This window comes from Erpetoichthys calabaricus, chromosome 12 (assembly GCF_900747795.2).
Source record: "Erpetoichthys calabaricus chromosome 12, fErpCal1.3, whole genome shotgun sequence".
NCBI classification, from domain to species: Eukaryota; Metazoa; Chordata; class Cladistia; order Polypteriformes; family Polypteridae; genus Erpetoichthys; species Erpetoichthys calabaricus.
In genome coordinates, this window is record NC_041405.2 from 4416043 (window position 1) to 4435956 (window position 19914).

A 19914-nucleotide genomic window follows, 5' to 3' on the forward strand; every position below is an offset into this window, starting at 1 on the left:
GTGCAGGCGACTTGGGCGATTTCTTTTTTCTCTCCAAACCACCATAGCTGACATTCAAGAGACAATGACCACCCTGTTTTTCGACACTGATCGACTTGTTCATAAAAAGAGTTTCCACCCCGTAGACTAAGGCTGTGCAGAATACGGCTACCAGCAAAGTACCGAAAAACCCAAATTCAAAACGGTACTGCACCAGCATTTCGGGATTTTCGGTACCAGAAGTAAATGTCACTGTTCGTTCCTCTCCATCCCCTGCCACCCCCTTCACTTCCCTTGACACTCACATCTTTCCACGCCTGCAATAGAAGTAGACTACACAAACCAAGCCTACACCCTACAATGTGACCCCTTATTTTATCTACCATATATAATCGTTCATAAAATCAGACCCCGACTTATATGTCCGTTCAAAAATAATTTTATTTTTTTTTTCACATCTTTACACCTCCTCCAATCTCGCTCATCGGTTTCTCAGACACATTGAATTACGTTGCAGCAACACAGTTACCAATTTCTTTCGCGACTTTAATAACTTAATTTAAAACCAGCTTCGTATTTTCTTCTGATCGACCGCTCCATCATAGATAAGGGAAGCTCTTACGATAAAGGTGCGAGATACAAAAAACACAAATCAGTGCAAACGTCGCTTCGGAATAGTTTGGGTATTACCGTGCGGTCACGTAGGCACAATACATAGAAATAAAAAGGCCGTGTGCCCCGTGGTTACTCTCAGGTGGGCGTTAGCATATCGTAATCTCTTGGACCAATAGCGTGAGTTTTCTGCATTCGACTTACATGACCGACATTATAAAATTATACGATAAAATCAAGCCCGACTTATCCACGAGTATATGCGGTATGCAATGTGGGCTTCACGTGGACCCTACCCACCCTCAAACTCACGGCTTGTTCTTCTCACCTGTGGGACCTTCTACAGTATAGTCAGCGGTGTGCCTTTCCTAATCTGTCCAGCCACTTTATAAGACTTCAGTCCTCTCGGCGATGATCCATAAAATCAGCTACACCTGAGCATACAGTAGAAAGGGGTCCGAGTACTCTTGTCAATGTGATATTTTAGTCATTTATTTTTGTAATAAATTTGCACAAGTTTCTAAACTCCTGTTCCCGCTTTGTCACTCTGGAGTATTGAGTGTTGCTTGATGGGTTTGGGGGATTAGGGGGGAGTGAATTGAAGCGATTTTAGCATCAAGGTGCCACACAGCAAAATGTGAAAAAAAAAAAGTTAAAGGGTCTGTATACTTGAGCAAGGCACCGTGGGCATCAGAGACCTCTAAACAGTGCTGAGCTAACTTGCCTGCACAAGCCACAACTCCGCAGTTGTCACCGTGCCCTCAAATTGTGACAGACGTGCACATACCGTCTCTTTGCCAGCTGCTCCAATGCTCCCAGTGCAGTGGCATTAACTGGACTGTAAATACTGGGAAGTGACTTTTAACGAGTCGTTCCCTGACATTTCTCTCTCTTCCTCTCCGGAACATTCCAGACTGCCGCCTGCACTTCTGACAGGCAGCCCAGTGAAACAAAGCTGGGTCTGAGTGCCTCCTCTGCACCATGTGCTGCCATGTCTCCGGCTAACAGCAGCAAAAAGTGCCCACGGGGGCCATTTTCTCTTTCAATTTGGCTAGTTGTCAAATGACCCCTGCCTGTAAGTCCCCCACCAGAACAGGATAAGAAAACTGCTTGCATTCCTGTGGCATGACGTCTGTAAGGATCACAAAAAAAAAAAAAAAAAAAATTCAGGAAAGCTCGACCTGATAAGTGGCACCGACTGAAACACAAGACAGGAAACCCTGAGGAGGCGAAACCAGGGTGTGTGAGGAGTCGGAAGAGAAAAGCGGACTGGGCCGAGTGTGTCGTGCAAAGTGAGGCCAAGGGCGCACAAACACACACACACTGACAAGACCAAGTTTAGTGTGTACACGACACTCTCGCTCGCTGCACTCCCACCTTCTAAACAAACAGCTGTATTTGGACAGCAGGCGTAATAATGTTGGTCTCATAGCACATCACGTCACCATGCCCAGGACACAGAGGACACAATCCAACTCTGGCTCTCCCGAGGTGAAATCCCAGTTTACCCTGTCAGACAACTTAACTAGACAGATGAACAAATAAGAAAGGCACTATGAACAGTTGGGGCCAGAGGTTTCTACCCACCTTAGCTAAAGAATTTCAAACTCCATGCTTCACAGCTCCACACAGGTCATGTTACCTTGCGTTCTTAAGACAATTGGGGTCTCTGCTTTAGTCCCATAAGTTGTCGTGTCACACAATAGTCGCTAAGAGACAGACTCAGTTCAGCCTTTATTTCACTATTTTGGATGTTTCTGAATCTATTTATTCATTTAAAGAGCTTCTGTAAAAAGCCAAATTTGCCCTCTGGGGACAAATAAAGATTACTAGACCAGACTTTCAGTGGTCCAAAGTTTACATTTTTACTTTGTTAGTATTTGGCAGCGTTGCCTCAAACGCTTAGGGTCGTCTTACACAAGCTTCTCACAATACGTGGTTAGGATTGTCGTCCTTTCCTCCCGACAGAATTGATGTTTTGTGGTATAGATAGTTGGCTAATTAAATTAGCCTGAACTGAACCTACTTTTGTTAAAACGTGACTTGCTTGTATGGAATGTTATTTGATTTTAATAAAATGTTAAAAAAATAAAACAAATTAGCCTGACAGGACAGTATAGGGTTTATAGCGTAGTTGGCAAGATTATTAAATAACATGGGGAAGATATTTTTAGACAAGATCACAACTATCATAGACGGACAGACGCGGTATTTAAGCATAGTTGATAGACCGTGACCCTGTAGTTAGGATATAGCGGGTTGGCTAACAGATGATAGACAGTGAGCGAGACTGACAACGAGTATTTTTAGTATAGGAGTAGTCAACAAAATGGACAGATAGAAGGACAAACATTATTTCAGTATAGAGGACAGGCTTACAAAGTTCAATGGCTGCACAGAGAGAATGTTATAATAGTAGGCCAGAGAAATAAAATAAATGGAGAGTCGGGCAGACAGAAATAGTATTTTTAGCATCCTTCACAGGAATACTAACACAGACCGACAAGGGGACACAATCTTCGTATTCTTCTTCTTTCGACTGCTCCCATTAGGGGTCGCCACTGCGGGTCGTCTTTTTCCATATCTTCCTCTCCTCGATGTTTTATGTATAGTTGATAGGATTATTAAATGACAATGGACAGCCACACATGTAGATGTAGTAGATTTAGTCTGCCTGGTAGGATCACAAAATCTGACGTGAATATGGAAAGGCAGACAGAGAGCTTAAGCATTTCACAGTAGCTGGACGGACGAGCAAATTCGATGGAGGGACAAAGTGAGGGGTAACATTTTTAGTGTGGTTGGCAAGATTACTAAATTAGAGGGAAAGACAGAGAGCTAAATCAGTTTTAGTGTAGTTGGCAGGATTACTAACTCGGGTAGAGAGACAGACAACTAACACACTTTAATAAAGTTGTCAAGATTATTAAATTAGAGGGAGAAACAGCTAACACATTTTAGTAATGTTGGCAAGATTACTAACTCGGGTAGAGAGACGACAGTTAATGCATTTTAGTAAAGTTGGCCAGATTATTAAATTAGAGGGAGAGACAGACAGCCAAATTAGTTTTAGTGTAGTTGGCAGGATTACTAACTCGGGTAGAGAGACAGACAACTAACACACTTTAATATAGTTGGCAAGATAACAGAATTAGGCGGAGAGACAGACGGCAAACGCATTTTATTCCTTACATCACTGATGTCCTTCTTTATACTATCCTTGAGCTCTTTTTATGATCCTGAGAGCAGTGATCATTCCCTTGAGCATGGACAGATCGTTTCGGTCTTCTCCGTGCTCTGCGGGTGAAGTGGGAAACCCAGTTGGAGTCGATGTTACTGGCTCACAAGGGGTAGGTAGCTGACAACGCAAAAGGTAAAGCCACTTTCAGTTTCATTTAATCTTCTGGAATTGATGAGTCCTCCTGGCCCGACTCGCTTGCACATTCGCTCCTGGCTGGGGACGACGCAACAGCGTCAGGTCCCGGGAATTCTCTGCTTTCGCCCATCTGTTCCAGGTCAGTCTCTGCCAGGCCGCACTTTGAGCTTGAACTTGGTGCCTTGTTTAGGCTTAATGAAGCTTTAGCTGTCTAACGCATTTTAGCATAGTTGGCAGGATTAATTAATTAGATAGAGAGACAGACAGCTTTAGCAGTTTTAGTGTAGCTAACCAAATTACTAGATTCAATAGATGGACAGCCTGAACTTTACTGGTCCCCAAAGGAAAAACTCACCTGTTCCAGTCAGACAGCAGTTCATAACTTCATAGTGTAAAACAGTAAACTCAAAACACAACCCACTTCCTAGGCTCAACGTGAACACACAGCAGGTCACACGTCAATGTATTGCACTGCATTGCATTCCTTCGTATTTAATGCACCACGTTTGTTATAATTGGATGGGATGGCAGAGTTGATCATAAAAGATGCTGTACAAAATCAGAAAACCGTAATGATCGACAAATGACCATTGGGCTGGTGAGCCGTACACCATTCTACCTCCTCTCCCAGGGTTGACACATGCAAACACCATCCACCTCTCATGGAGTCATGGCACCCACAGTCTCACAGTTGGCTTCTGCTGCGTCCATTAGCTCAAACCAGTCTCTATCTTGATTGTCTCCTTGTAATCTTTCAACTTTTAATTTAGGTCTGGCCCTGGGCAGGGCTGGGCAGTAGATCAGATTTTCTTGCCTGTTTGTAAAATTGTTACCAGAGGGTCCAAAACATCAAACTTTGGGGAAAAGACAATTTCATGTCAAATCACGAGTCCAACATTGTCTCTCTTTATACAGAATATCTAGGCTACAGAGGACAAAAAAAAATGAAATAGACCAGAAAGTGTAGCAGTTAACCGGGCCAAGGTCAAAAAACTGGGAATCAGACAGACCTCTCGCCAACACCTACAACACGGATCAAAAATTCAGAGTCAAAACACAATAGCAAAGGATCGTAACCAGGATTTCAGAAAGGAAAAGGGGGCCTTTCACAAAGAACAGGTTTGTTATCCAACAAGTTCGGACATCCTGAAATTGAAGAGAGAGGAGGTTAGGAGCACACGCTGATACGGCGTATCACCACACCCACCACATGGCAAACCAACTCAGGATCCCAGATTAGGACTCGAGTGCAGCCATGCAACAAGTGACACCTCAGCACCACACCAGTTCAGGTGGAATGGAACACTGGGAGGTTTTTTATGGTGGCTGGACGTGGCAACTCTGCCACCAACACCCACGTTTTTCCCTGCAGGTTGGAAGGCCTACTTGCAGGGCTGGATGCAGATTAATATCACACCCAGGACGAAGCAATGGCAGGTTAAGGGCCTTGCTGAAGGGACCCAAAAGAGTAGAGTCACTTCTGGCATTTGCGGGATTGAACCGGCAACTTTCGGATTACCCCTAGCCTCAGAGACACCACTGAAATTGAAGGGAGTGACCTTTATACCCTCGCTCATTTGATGTCACTAACAAGTGCGTCCTGAAGAATTCCAAGATGGGTTTCCAAATATTCTCAGAGTGGCAGTGCCCACAAAAAAAACCAAAATGGCACCGTGGCAGAAGGTGATCAAGTATTCAGCTTTACCTGTCCAACTACACTTGCTGAACCAACAGGCCACAGGCAGTGTTACTCGGTTAGGTTTACCTCGTGTGTAAGTCGCTTTGGGTAAAAGCATCTGCCAGAAAAAGAAAAGTCTCTGAATGTCCCTAAATGTTCATTTTCTAACATGCCTTTGCATTCTGCGTAACCTACGCACACATTCTGACAGTTTCCGTGAGCACCAGGTGACAGATTTGGGTCGGAACCAGGAGGTCAAAACACACAATCGCCAAGCCATGACGTGAGACAAAAATCAAAAGTCAAAAAAGTAAAAATCAAAAGTCAAAAAAGTCAGAACCACAAATAAAAATCAAAACGAGAAAAGTTTTAAAAGGTTTTGAACCCACAACTCCGGTGAGGAAGCGACTTGCAGCAGACCCTTTTTTACCCCGTTGTGTCGATTCACTGTGGGTCACAACCTCTGAGGAGACGCCACAGAAAACATGAGGAACTATCTCCTAACAACAGCTGTCCAAAACAGAAGTGATTGTTAAAATACAAGATGGTGGGCAAAAATGCACCAAATAATTAAATAACTGATAAAGAACACGATAGAAAAAAAAAAAAAAAAAAAGTCAGAAAAGAAATCAACAACTTCAAAAAATCCCCCAAAACAAGTGTAAGAGAACACAGATTGGTTGAAATAAACACATAATACAAAAAGAAACCCAGTCATAACTACACACAGAAATAAATATGAACATTATAATGTGCGTATTATTATAGTGTGTACTGAAGTATTTACCCTGAAGTATTTACCCTCTTGTTAGTTTTCACATGTTCTTGTTATAGAACATCGAATCCCAGAGGATTTAGTTTGGCTTTGTCACAATGAGCAACTGGAAAAGACTCTTGAATGTCAAAGTGAAAACTGATGATGACGAGAACAATAATAATAACATTTTATTTCAAGGCACCTTTCTAAACTCTCAAGGACACCGAACAGATAATAAAATCATAAAACCAACAAACACACTCATATACACCTTATATATTTTATATATATTATATATAAATAAATATAAATAAATATATATATATATATATATATATATATATATATATATATATATATACACATACACACACACACACACACACATACAGTTGTGCTTGAAAGTTTGTGAACCCTTTACAATTTTCTATATTTCTGCATAAATATTACCTAAAACATCATCAGATTTTCACTCAAGTCCTAAAAGTAGATAAAGAGAAACCAGTTAAACAAATGAGACAAAAATATTATACTTGGTAATTTATTTATTAAGGAAAATGATCGAATATTACCGGGACGCCCTTGGAACAGAAGGAAGGGGGAAGGCAGCTACTTGCCAACATTGCTTCCCCCAAGACGCTAGATGGCAGCTTCCCTGGAGTGCAGTGATACCCCAGATTCCCACAGGGCACTACGGGACATGGAGTTCAGATCCACAGCCCTGCTGGGTGCCGTGGGTGCCACCAGGAGGAGCTGTCCAAGTACCTGGGGACATATTCTTTCAGTATAACCCGGAAGTATGAGGTAATCACGAGGACGGATGCCCCAAAGTACTTCCGGGCTGAAGAAAATCCCTGTTTTGTATTAGATCCGGAAGTGCCAGCCCGTCAGGTGGTCGGAGAGACAAAAGCACTTCCGGGTCAAGGACTAGTGGAGACCCAGCAGGAGAGCCGGAGTTGGGAGGGAGTGTGATAGAGCTGCTGGGAGGAGAGGAGGAGAGTTACGGTGTTGTTATTATTGTCTTTGTACGGTGGCGGAGGTGCTTCAAGGCACCTCTATGAGAAGAGAAGGAATAAAAGATCCTTTTGGTGCTTTTACCTGCTGTCCCGGGCGTTGGTCTATCAGGTTTGAGGAGCGACAGTGCCCTCTAGTGTCACACCATCTAATAGCTAATGTGTGGCAAGTGTACTGGTGCAAAATGGCTGCCGTCACATCATCCGGGTGGATGCTACAGGTTACTATTGGTTAAAGTGGTTCCCCACTCTCTAGGTAAAACACATTGAGTAGTAAGAATAGTGCTAAATAAATGTAAAGAATTATTATGTTTATTAAAAGTGGTCATCTGTGTGGGGCCACTGCTCCGAAAGAATGGCCAGGATTTAAATAATCCGTTGGTTGCGTCAGTCTCCGTGGGCGCATGTGAGGGTGCGATCTTTCCCAATTGCTTCATCCAGCTTCCCACGGTGCGTGACTGAGATGCTGCGCCCACGGAGCGGGATAAGTACGGGAAAACGAGGGAAAGAAAAGAAACAAAAGAGGAAGAAAAGGTGGGCTGAGCGAGAATGTGGCATTGGGTCAGTGAACGAGGGCGAGCCAGCCGGCTGATATGAGAGTGAGAGAGAAGGGTCAGCACGGTCAGGGGTTCCCGGCACACTAGGGACAGATCGTGCCCAGTGATGGTACTGAGGAGTGGGAAGGTGGAGTCCTCTCCTGGAATCCGAGGGACGAGTGAGCGGGTGAGGAGGAGGGCAGAAGGACAACCGACCCCGATGGAGGGAGCCAAGACAGGGGGTCAGGGGTGAGAGGACTGCGGCTGCTGAAGTCTCCCCAGTTGAGCGAGCAATGGGTGAGCTGGGGAGACCTGCAAGGAGTTGTGCTCGGCTCACTTGGCCCAATGACTGTTGCCGTTTTTATTATTTTTTTTTTTTCAATTCTCGTTTTGGCCTGGTTTTAAACACTTACCCTTTAATGGATTATTTATTTATGAATCTTTGAAGCACTGCACTTTGGACATTTTTTAGTTCGGTTTCTTTTAATAAAATAGCACTTGCACATTTTACACCTTCCCCTTGCTCCACGTGTGATTTGTCCCTATCCACCAACTCGTCCGGTTACATTATTGATGACGTTGGGTTCAAGAAGCTCCCAAAGCTGGAAGAGGGAGCATGGAGCGGGACCCGCACCACCACAGGGGTTTCCATTGATTGTATCTGGAAGATCCGGTTTGTGGTAAGCAAGTATGGCCTAACCTACACGACAAAGTCGAAAGAACACAACCAGCAATTCCAAGTCAGGGGATGGTGACAAGAAAACGTTCAAGTCCACCGCTAACCCACAGCAAACTTAGTGACAGGCCACCACTTTAAAAGTCTCCACCGCTGCTACAAAATGATATAAATAATGATAATCCATAATCTCCTCCAGAGAGACAGGCTTAAAAAGGGGGGACAAGTTCACATATCGGAGAGGAAGGTTTAGAAACCAACCAGAGAATGCAATCAGGTTGGAAAAAAGCTATCTGTGTTACTTGACCGAAGAATCCGAGCACAAGTGAAGCATCAGACCAGCAACCTGGGCAGTAAAAAGGCGCATGAAAGGAAACTTGTGGAAATGAGGCTCTTGAGAAACCTCACCCAAAGTTCCGTGGCGGCCACCTGTTTCCATCGATCATATCAGGAAGGTCCAGTTTGTGTAAGGTATGGTGGCCTGACCGACATGACAAACAACTCGACGCCAGGAGGAGGTGACAAGAAAACATTCAGCGGTGAAGTAACCAGGTTTGAGAAGATCGGGAAACAAGAGAACCAGAGGTACCAAAGAAAATACTGGAAAGTGGTACAGAAGAGAGGAGCCCAATGTTGGGGAAGAATCATGGAAACGGAAGAGCAGAGGACAACCAGAGAGAGAGAAGGTGGACAGGCCATGTGTCTGGAGATCAGCCAAGAACATGTACAACAGAGGAGAATGGGAAAGGCTGCTCAAATATACCGTAGCTAGGAAAAGCTTTTGAAATACATTTGCAATAATTCCTCAAATCCTGTTTTCGCTTTGTCATTCTGGGGTACCGAGTGTTGTGTGATGGGGGGGTGAATTGGAAGTGGGGTCCCCTTGACTTTCTCATATACTCAGATTTAGGGATGGATATTTGAGGAGTAAACCGCAAGACAAGGATTATATTTTTATAGTATGTACATTAAAGAACCATCAACGGCAAATCAAATTAATAATAATATACGGAACAATTATTATCAAAGTAAAGTTGAATAAATCGGACTCTTCAGCTGCATGAATAAAAAAGGTAAAGTACCACTACCGGTTAGCGCAGGGGCTCTCAAGGTCAGTCCTGGGGGCCCACTGTGGCTTCAGGTTTTTGATTCAACCAGATTCATAATTAGAGACAACTAACAACACTGATCTCAATTAATTAGCTGCTATTTTTTCTCTTATCTTATTCTACATTAAGAAAGCACAGCAGCATGACTTTTATATTTATAAGACATTTAGAAATATTTCCATTTCTGCTATAGATTTAAATGCTTAATTCCCTTTTGTTGTTTTCATTCTATGTTACCCTTTCTCTGTGCAGTTTGTTCCCTTCATTGCATCTTGATAATGACAATTAAAAACGAGCAGAGCAGACACGCCGGCAAACAACACGGAATCGTGAAAGGCTGCAACTACTTTAGCGTTAGACACACTGATTAGAAAACAATGGATTAATTAAACAATTAGAACACCCGGAAAAAAACAAACATCAAGATGAAAATATTGTTAAAAAGAAAAAAAAAATACATTATTCCCATATAACTGCTTAGTACATCAATTTTTTTTTTTTCATTTTAGCAAACTTAGTTTTTTAAATTTCTATATTGTTCCCAAAATACAGAATCTGGGAAATAACCGTTCACTTAATTAGCCCAGGATTCCAATTAAAAACAGAAGCTGGTTGGAACAAAAACCCGCAGCCACAGGGGGTCCCCCAGGACCGACGTTAAGAACCCCTGGGTTAGCGGAAACAGCCCAAAAGTTGATCGAATTCTACGCTTTGTACCAAATACTTGTAAGCAAAATTAGCTTAACCTAAGTGAAAGCATACTCAAGTTATCACGTTTACACACACACACACAGACAGAATTCCAAAAATGAGATTTTCAGACTCATGGGGGGGGGGGTTGTCTAAAACGTCGAGTTTCGTCAAAATCTCAAAATGGACTTTTTGGACGATTCCAATACTCTCTCTGCACTTCGTATACGAGAAAGTAAAAAAAAAAAAAAACCCACACAGGACATCTCAGCAGAAAGAACACGAGAGACTGAAGTCAGCTGGAAGGAGGTGCAGTGGTCCGATTGTGCCCCCCCAGACTAAGCGCCACGTTACACATGCACCTCATCACAAACCCACCACCCTACTACAGCATCAGGCTGTGTGGATACTTCATTGCAGCAGGCCCCGGAAGGTGTGCGAGTGTCAAATAAATACGGCAAAAATTACAGGGGGAACCTCGAGAGGAAGACCTGAGACAGACAGACAGACAGACAGACAGACAGACAGATACTTTATTAATCCCAATGGGAAAGTCACAATATATATATATTTCCACCTAAAGACTTGTATGCTCCTCCTCATCGTCGTCTGAAGCTAGCAGATTATGATGAAGGAACAGGAAGAAGAAATGGCTTCATCCCTCAGGAGGGGAATCTCCTAATAATCTCATTTCTTCATCCATTTTACCTTTACTGACTTCTGATACAAAAACGTTAGCTGATTTTAATTTAGATGGTAACAGATAATTGGCGAGCGCCGATCCTTCGAGTCTGCAAGAAACCTTGCGCCTTGGTAGACACGTTTGTCTAACAAGACAGGAAGCCAGAGCTACACAGGAATAGCTTCAAAACCACAAACGGTGCGTTTACATGCGCTTTAATAACCCGGTTAGTCACAGAAATCTGGTTTCAAATCAATGCCATGTAAACCCTCATTCCGGTTAGAGGGACCTGGTTATCAGTCTCGGGCGACATAAACCCTTAACTGAGTTACATTTTGTAGTCTGCGCACGTCTGTTGCGCTCTGTCAACTTCACACACACACGTTCAGCGTCCATAAGACCACATTCCTGAGGCAATCGCATTATTCCTTCACCTGGTTTGAAATAATCTGTGTCAATATTTCCGAAATCGGTAAATTTTTGTTGATGAGCTGAACTTACAGTAATAAGGGTAACGTGTTAAAAGTAACGTGCATTAACATTTTTTAAACAACAAGTAATCTAACTCAATACTAGTGCTTTTGAAGATTAAAATAAATATTATTAATCCAGCAGTACCGGATGTAAGGCAAGAAGCCCACGGATTTGCAGAACTCAAATCGCACGGCCAAGCAGAAAAGAATGCGCTGCATGCAATCCTGTAACGGAAATCTAAAAATAAAAAGGCCAGTTCAGTTTTCATCCAGCAATTTGCTGCATGCATTTTGAAACGGTGTGATCGGGTGACGCAGCAGCCCGTGTCCATACATTGAATCTTTGGGGGCTCAGGTTGAGGATGCAAAAAGCAGATGAATGCTCCTCACTTCACAGTGCATGAAGGACTAAAAACGTGTTTATAAAAATACTAGCCGTGTAAACTATAAAAAGCCCGGCGTCCTAGAAACGACTGAAATCGTCAGGAAAAAAAAAAAATCGAAATGTAGAGACGTCAGGTAATTGAAGGGAACTCTTCTGGGCGTCTCTCTCCAAGGAGGATTTGTTTTGTCGACGTGCTCGCATCGCTTGTGCATTAGAGGCTAAGCGACTTGGTCTTTCAAAGGAGGTTTCGTTTTGCCGACGTGCTCGCCTCGCTTCTGTATTAGCAACATAAACGAGTTTCTGTTTCCTCGGAGGCGAAGACCTTACCCTCAACCTCTCACTTCCGGGCCGGACAGACACACACATTGACGCGTAGACGTTTAGTGTTCTGTTCCCTCAGAGGTGGAGCCCTTACCCCGACTCCATCTTTCACTACTGGGCCGGTCAGACAGACACACACACACTTCCATGCATAGACGTTCATATATAAGACAAGAGCAACGATCACGGGCTTGATGCTCATTTTCAGATTCTTTGGTTGGCCAATGATGACATTTAACTCTTTTGTGCGTAGGTTAAAGAAGTCGGAGCGTTTTGCCAAAGGAGAACTCCAGAAGATTACTTGCACGTGTAAACACACACATCGTTCTGAAAACATGTTTTCACTTTATTATTACTGAGCGCAGAGTGATGGGCAAAAACAGCCCAATTATCCATCTCTCGTGAAATCTACAGCACGACAAAGTGTGCAGAAAGTGACCGTCTGAGAATGCTCTCTAAATCCACTCGGGCATAAATAGACATACATGGTGGTTTAAGTTCAGCTTCCAATTTCCAAGTTCAGCTGCATTCTGAAAAGCTTTCATCTTCAAAACCCCAAATCTGTGGTATTTTAGATGCTTTACCAGAATTAAATTTCAAAACTCCCTTTTTTTTTACAATCTTGGAGACAGATGCCTCAAGCAACATCTGGGGCTTACAGGGAGAAGGGGCCATCCCCAACGGCCAAAAACCAACATAAGCCAAGTAACTTCAGCACACAATGCCAGACCACTGCATGGCACCCACAGAAATTCTTTCAAGACAGCAAATGGGTGGCCTGCTGTGATTTAAAGCCTAAGAGCAAAGGCAGACTTTGAGCCACTTTACAAACTCAGTCCGTCCAACTCTTTTTCTTTATCTAATTGCTGAACTGTCCCCAGTATCTCATCCAGATACTTCTTCAACTTTCTGAAAGTTTTTGTTTCGACTGCATGTCATGATGGAAGGTCCATCACTGAGCGCCCCCTCTGCGGTGTTGTACAACTTCTGCTCAGGTCCGTTTCCCACAATGTTTACCTTTACTTGAGGCATCGCTGCCCTGATGAGACCCTCGCCTTTTAACTTCCTCTTTTCCTCCTATTGTCTTCCACACAGTCATCTGCTGCCCTGCCCTTCCTCATTCACCTGATACCTGCTCGAGTGTCCCTTTCATCTTTGGGTGTCATTTTAGGTTATTGGGGATTGGTCCACATGCCTTGTCTGCAGCACCAGGACCTTCACGATAAACGTGCCTCCTTTCTCTCCATTATCCCCGTAAAGCTCCAACACCCTGCACCTTCGGAGTGGCCCACTGACCGCTAACGGCTGCACAGTGGGCCTCACTTTCTAAGTGGCAACCACTAATTTGTCTTCTAACAGCCCTCCCGGTGCTTCTCTCCACAGAGCCGCGTTCACCACATACTCGTCCCCTCCCTTTGTGACCAGTCAATTGCCTAACCAACGCGGCCACTTTTCCAATTAGCGGGGTCCCCCCTTTGGCCTGTCGGATTCAAACATCTCGCAATTCCCTCCTCTCTCTCTCTCTCTCTCGACAGGCCACTTTCACTTTCCGAGTGCCCCTCTCTTACTTCGTGACAACTCTGGTTTATCTCCATGCGGAGCCCACTTTTGTGGCCCACTCCCAGTTCCAAAGCCCCGGTATTCCGGACTGACATCCTGTCCAGTTACAAACTCGCCAGCCTCTCCACTCCCCTCCCCTTCGAGGACTCCAGCGGCTCCTCCATTTCGGCTGTGAGTGACTTTATGGACAACCCCCCTCCCTCCATCCGTAACCAACTGGGTTTCCTCTTCCCAAATCTTGCCTCGTCCCGGGTCAGTTTAAAGGCCTGGTTCGTCCCGCAACTCCCGAGCAGGCCGCTTTCACTCACCTCCCTGCCGTCGGTCCTCCTCGGCTCCGCCGCTACTGCTCCTCACATGATTTCTGCGAAGCGGGGGAAGACGTGCACTCGTCCCAGCTGCGAGTTAAAGGAGGAGCAGCCACAAGGAGATTACATACCGCCCACCAACACTGCTTGCTTTCGTTACGTGGTAGAAGCTCCGGACGATGGCAGGCCGTGACGACTGGCAATAACCGACGAAGGAGATGACGGCGGTCAGCCGGCGAGGGAGCGGAATATCGGGCGAGCAGGAGAACGAACACAGCCGACGGAGCTGAGCCCCGCCCGCGCTGGCGAATACGTCATCGCGCGTCACAAGACGCTCATTCCAGACTCCGCCCACACCGCCGTGCCTCTCCCTGCGATATAAAAGAATAAAACAAAAGACCGCGAAGGAAAAGGAGGCAGAAAGACAGAAAAGAAAAGGAAAGTGCGGCCATGAAAACAAACACTGGCGCGAAGGGAAGAAAAGGAAAGTGCCAGTGCAGATGGTCGGACACCGGCAGACGGGCATCAGGTCTCAAAAAACAGCACTGTCCCCATTTACGAGCCAATTTAATCCACTTGTGGATTGCGGAGGTTGAAGCCGCAGCATCGAGAGCAGGGCAGAAATCTAACTGGGGTGGGGAACATTTGTGAATACCTGGCCGGCTTGGAAAACTCGGTTAACGCGACGGCCGGGGGTCAAGATGCAGACACGAGAGGCGTTAAATGATAAAACATAACGACGAATGGCGGAATCCAAAAATTAATAATAAATAAAATAACGTTAATTTAAAGAAAGCAACCGCCCTACAACATTAATAAATATAAAAAAGCAAGAAATCTAAAATAATAATTAATTAATATAAGGAACATATTAGGGACAAAGAAAGAATCCCACATCAACGGTAAAGAAAATTAAATCAAAATTTAGGCGAAAGAGAGCACTAAAAATCAAATAAAGATTAAATTAGAATTAAAGAATCTTACATCAATTATACAAATGATACATAAGTAAATAAGAAAAAATAATAAAACAATAACTACTGATAAATAACATTGTAAGAAAAAAAAAGAACCCTTCATTAATAATAAAGAAAAATAAACCAAATATTTAGAAACCATCAAGCATCCAAAAATCAGCAATACAAGTAAATAAAACATACCCAAAAAAGAAATACTATAAGACTAAATCAATAATAAAGAAAAATAAATAATATATTAAGAAGAAAGATTATAAATGAATACTAAGGAAAGTTTTAATAAGAAATAAAATAACCAAAAATCAATAATCCACCTTAAAAGGGTAACTCTGTGTTTCCATCCATTTGCTATGTCTCTGTCATTCCAAAAGATCCCAAACGTTTCAGTAATAAAATGCATTGCATTTGTCATTCCAGCAGATGGCACATCATAAACATTAACACTGCTTTTACAAATCCCATACCAAATGGCATATCACAGAGACATATGCATGGCATGTTAGATCAACAGATGGCGCATCACAAATATTTATACTAATTAAATGCATTGTATTTTCCAATCCAACAGATGGCGCATCATAAAATTAACACTGCTTTTACAAATCCCAAACCAAATGGCATATCAGACAGATATATGCATGGCATTTGCTATTTCAACAGATGGCACATCACAAACATTTGTACTAATAAAATGCATTGTATTTGTCATTCCAACAGATGGCGCATCATAAGCATCCATCCATCCATTTCCCAACCCGCTGAATCCGAACACAGGGTCACGGGGGTCTTCTGGAGCCAATCCCAGCCAACACAGGGCACAAGGCAGGGAACCAATCCCGGGCAGGGTGCCAACCCACCGCAATCATAAACATTAATACTGCTTTTACAAATCCCATACCAAATGGCATATCACAGAGACATATGCATGGCATGTTAGATCAACAGATGGCGCATCACAAACATTTATACTAATTAAATGCATTGTATTTGTCAATCCAACAGATTGTGCATCACAAACATTAGCAATGCTTTTAACAAATCCCATTCCAAATGACATGTCACTGATTCATATGCATTGCATGGTGTACTGCAGACATTAAATCTGAGGTCTATGTTCATTACTTAGATTTCAACCCCTCTTGGAAACTACATCAATAACAAATAAACTTCAGTGAAATATTTAGAAGAAAAATCCATAAATCAATACTAAATAAAGATTAAATACAAAAGAAAGAATTAATTCTAAATCAATAATAAATATAAATAAAATAATAAGCAATAAAAACAAACCAATAATACAAATAAAAAATAATCAGAAAGATTCTTAAAACCATGATAAAGGCAAATTTTTAAAAAAGTCAATAATAAAAAAATGGAGCAAACAAATTAATAGCAATGGTAAAGAAAAATAAAATAATAAGAAAGAATTGAAAATCAATAATGAAGATAAATAAAGTAATAAGAAAGAAAAAAAACTAACTCAAAAATAAAGAGAAATACAATAAAGTGCAAGAAAGAAGGAATTCTAAATCAATGATGGTTAATATAATGGTGTAGCGGCTTTAGAATGGCTGCTGGTGATTTGGAAGAAGACAGACACAGCAATACCCAAATTCTGCCGTTTATTCTACAAAAGCGTCATCCACTTTTTTCTACAAGACAAGCAGTAAAGGGCACAGTCAGCACATGTAACGTCAGGCGCTCTCTGTCTCCTGCAAAAGCGTCCTCCAGCTTTTTTTTTTTTTTTTTTAATTAACCATATATACACAAATACGATAAATACAAATTTAACAATTGAATATAAACAGCAACAATGAAGGACAATAATTAACGTTGCAACATACCTACAAGACAAGCAGTAAAGGGCACAGTCAGCACATGTAACGTCAGGCGCTCTCTGCCTCCTGTAGCAAGCCAAACAAAATACCAATGAGGTTGGATCTCCGCTAAACCAAACACTTTTAAAATCCACTTCTGCCGACCAAAAGTGACAACAGACCCTCAAAACACATCAACAACCACGTGGTGTGATGTTTCCACTCAGTTTCAGACAGAAAAACACTCATTTAAAACTTGTCAGCTTATACAAGAGACGGAGAGCATTGAGAAGCACCTTACCTGCAAAAGCGTCCTCCAGCTTTTGCCAGGAGCCTGCTGTACGTCACATGTGCGTCCTATGGGTGTTACATTAATTAAAGCCCCCCCCTGCTACAACAGACAAATAAGAACTATATACAACAGATACAATGATTACATTCACATTAAACAAAATTCACAATATATAAAACAGAAGAATTTCAGTATAAAAAAATATAGTTTTGAGAATGTTCACAATAAAACAAACTAACTCAGCCACATACTCCCCTCTGAACTTCTCAAAACACTGAGGGTCAGGTAATGGCAGAGTTCTGAATAACAGTAACATAACATAACATGTCATTATTTTCTCACAGTACATCACAGTACTCTTATGTGCGACAAAACCGTCTCCCAACCAAAAGGGAAAGTGTCAAAAGGAAGCTGGCCAGACTTCCAATGTTCACTTGCGTAAGAAGGTGCCTTATACACAATCTCATCCTAATGAATAAATGACTGTTACTCCAACATTGAACTTAATTAACAGAATTATACATATTATACACATTGCTAATTAACTTTGAACTATTCCAATAGGATAACTGACGGTTGTTCACGAAAATAAAGTTTTGGCTAACCCACTAACACCACCACTAGCTTGTTTGTTTCTCTGCGTCATGTTCTGAATCAATCTGTTAACTGGTTTTACTATCCTTCCTACTCTTGTTCTGATGTGCCCTACTGTGTTACTTGGTGCTCTATCGTGTATCAAAGTGATCTCAGACATTGATCCTCTGGCTACTTGGTCCTCAGGATGACTGTGGTTCAGTTCTGGCACTTCTGCACCATGCATACTATCCGTTTCACTGTTGTTGGCCCTATTTGTCTCAACCCCAACACTGACTCACAGCACATGGTCCAGCATAACTACTTACATCATTACTGTCTGCTTGGGAGTTGTCAGCCTCTGGCACAGCATTGTCAGGGGATACTTCAGGAGGTTCAGATGATGCACATTCTCTTTCTGGAGGAACCCCTGAAGGGGTTGTCTCTGCTACCCAACTGGCAGTACGCTCTATAGGGTCAACTTCTGATCCAGTCACAGAGGCAGTTCTCTCCACATCACACTGGTCCCAACTTGGTTCAGAGCCACTATCAAAGGAAGGCTCCACTTCCTGTTCGATTACCATTGGCAAGAAGCTAGCTTGCAAGATCAAGTTCCTATGAACAATCTTCTCCTATCCATTAATGGTGTTTTTGATGTGGTATGTATGGCACTTTGAATTTTTAGAGACCACAGTGTACAGTGTATAGTCCCATCTGTCAGCCAACTTCCTGCGACCACGTTCACCTCTGCTGTCACTGTCCTGCTCCACAGACAGATTGAGGAGATCGTTCCTCCCCCAAACTATGCGACTCTTTAATTCCACCAGGGGGGGTAAACGTTAATATTTAACATTATACATAGTTATTGTCTGTTTTTTTCACCTGTATTATTATCATTCTTTAATTTAATATTATTTATTGTATCAGTATGCTGCTGCTGAAGAATGTGAATTTCCCATTGGGATTAATAAAGTATCTATCTATCTATCTATCTATCTATCTACCTCTGTTTGCCAAGAGAACTCGATCTCCTTCCTCAATGTCTGCACCTTTTGTCTTCATGTTGTACAAGTCTGCCTGGCGCCGCTGGCTGGAATCAGTGTTGACTTGGGCCAAGATGAGAGCTTCCTTGAGGTCATCCCTCATTCTCCTGACATAGCTATCATAGTCAATGATATCACTGTTCCTCTCCACATTGTGGAACATAACATCCACCGGCAGTCTAGGGACCCGCCCATACATCAGGTAGAAGGGAGCATACCCAGTTGACTCATGAGCTGTACAGTTATATGCGAAAGTCAATGTCTGCAGCATTTGCGGCCATTTAATCTTATCCCTGGGCGGTAAGACTCTGATCATGTTCCCTAAGGTTCTGTTGAACCTCTCAGTGTGGCCATTCCCCATTGGGTGATAAGGTGTTGTTCTGGACTTTTTCACACCTGCAATCTGTAACAGCTCCTGGATCAGTTGGCTCTCGAAACTCGCCCCTTGGTCTGAATGGATCCTCTGGGGGAATCCATAGACACAAAAATATCTATCCCAGAGCTGGCGTGCAACTTGTTTTGCTGACTGGTCTGAGCAGCAGAAAGCATGGGCCATCTTGGTGAAGTGGTCTGTCACCACCAATACATTCACACTCCTTCCTCTGGAGTCCTCTGCAGACCAAAAGTCCAGACAAACCAGCTCAAGGGGGTATGTAGTCTTGATACTTTCGAGTGGGGCTCTCCCCTCTGGCTCCAGTGTCTTGCTGACTACGCAGCGTTTGCAGCATTTGACATAGTCTCGGACGTCGTGCTCCATGGTACTCCAGAAAAATCTCTGCCTTGCCAGGTACAGTGTCCTACTCTGACCCTGATGACCGGCATCATCGTGGACACCACGAAGAACATGTGTGACTAGGGAGGAAGGTGTCATATACTGGTGGCGCTTCTTCCCAGTCACTGAGTCTTTACATACCCTGTACAGGATATCATCAAGCATTTTCAGTTTCTCCCATTGTTTCAGAGTCTTAAGAACCTTCAGCGATAGTACAGCCCTTTCTCTCCTTGATGGCCGCCTCCCTCGGGTGACAAATGGGATGACCTGGGACAATATAGCATCTCT

At 43.0% G+C, this 19914-nt stretch overlaps 1 protein-coding gene across 2 annotated transcripts in view; it reads right to left on the reverse strand.

Moving 5' to 3' along the window:
• Positions 1-14434, reverse strand: part of si:dkey-16l2.16 (ras-related protein Rab-35) — a 31905-nt gene extending 17471 nt beyond the window's left edge. Inside the window, exon 1 of one of the 2 annotated variants that reach the window (XM_028814918.2) lies at positions 14156-14434. The gene's annotated coding sequence lies outside the window, so the exon portion shown is untranslated. Of the gene's footprint in view, positions 1-14130 lie in introns of both variants that reach the window. The other variant, XM_051934547.1, reaches the window with a different exon arrangement.
• Between the last annotated feature and the right edge of the window lie 5480 nt (positions 14435-19914).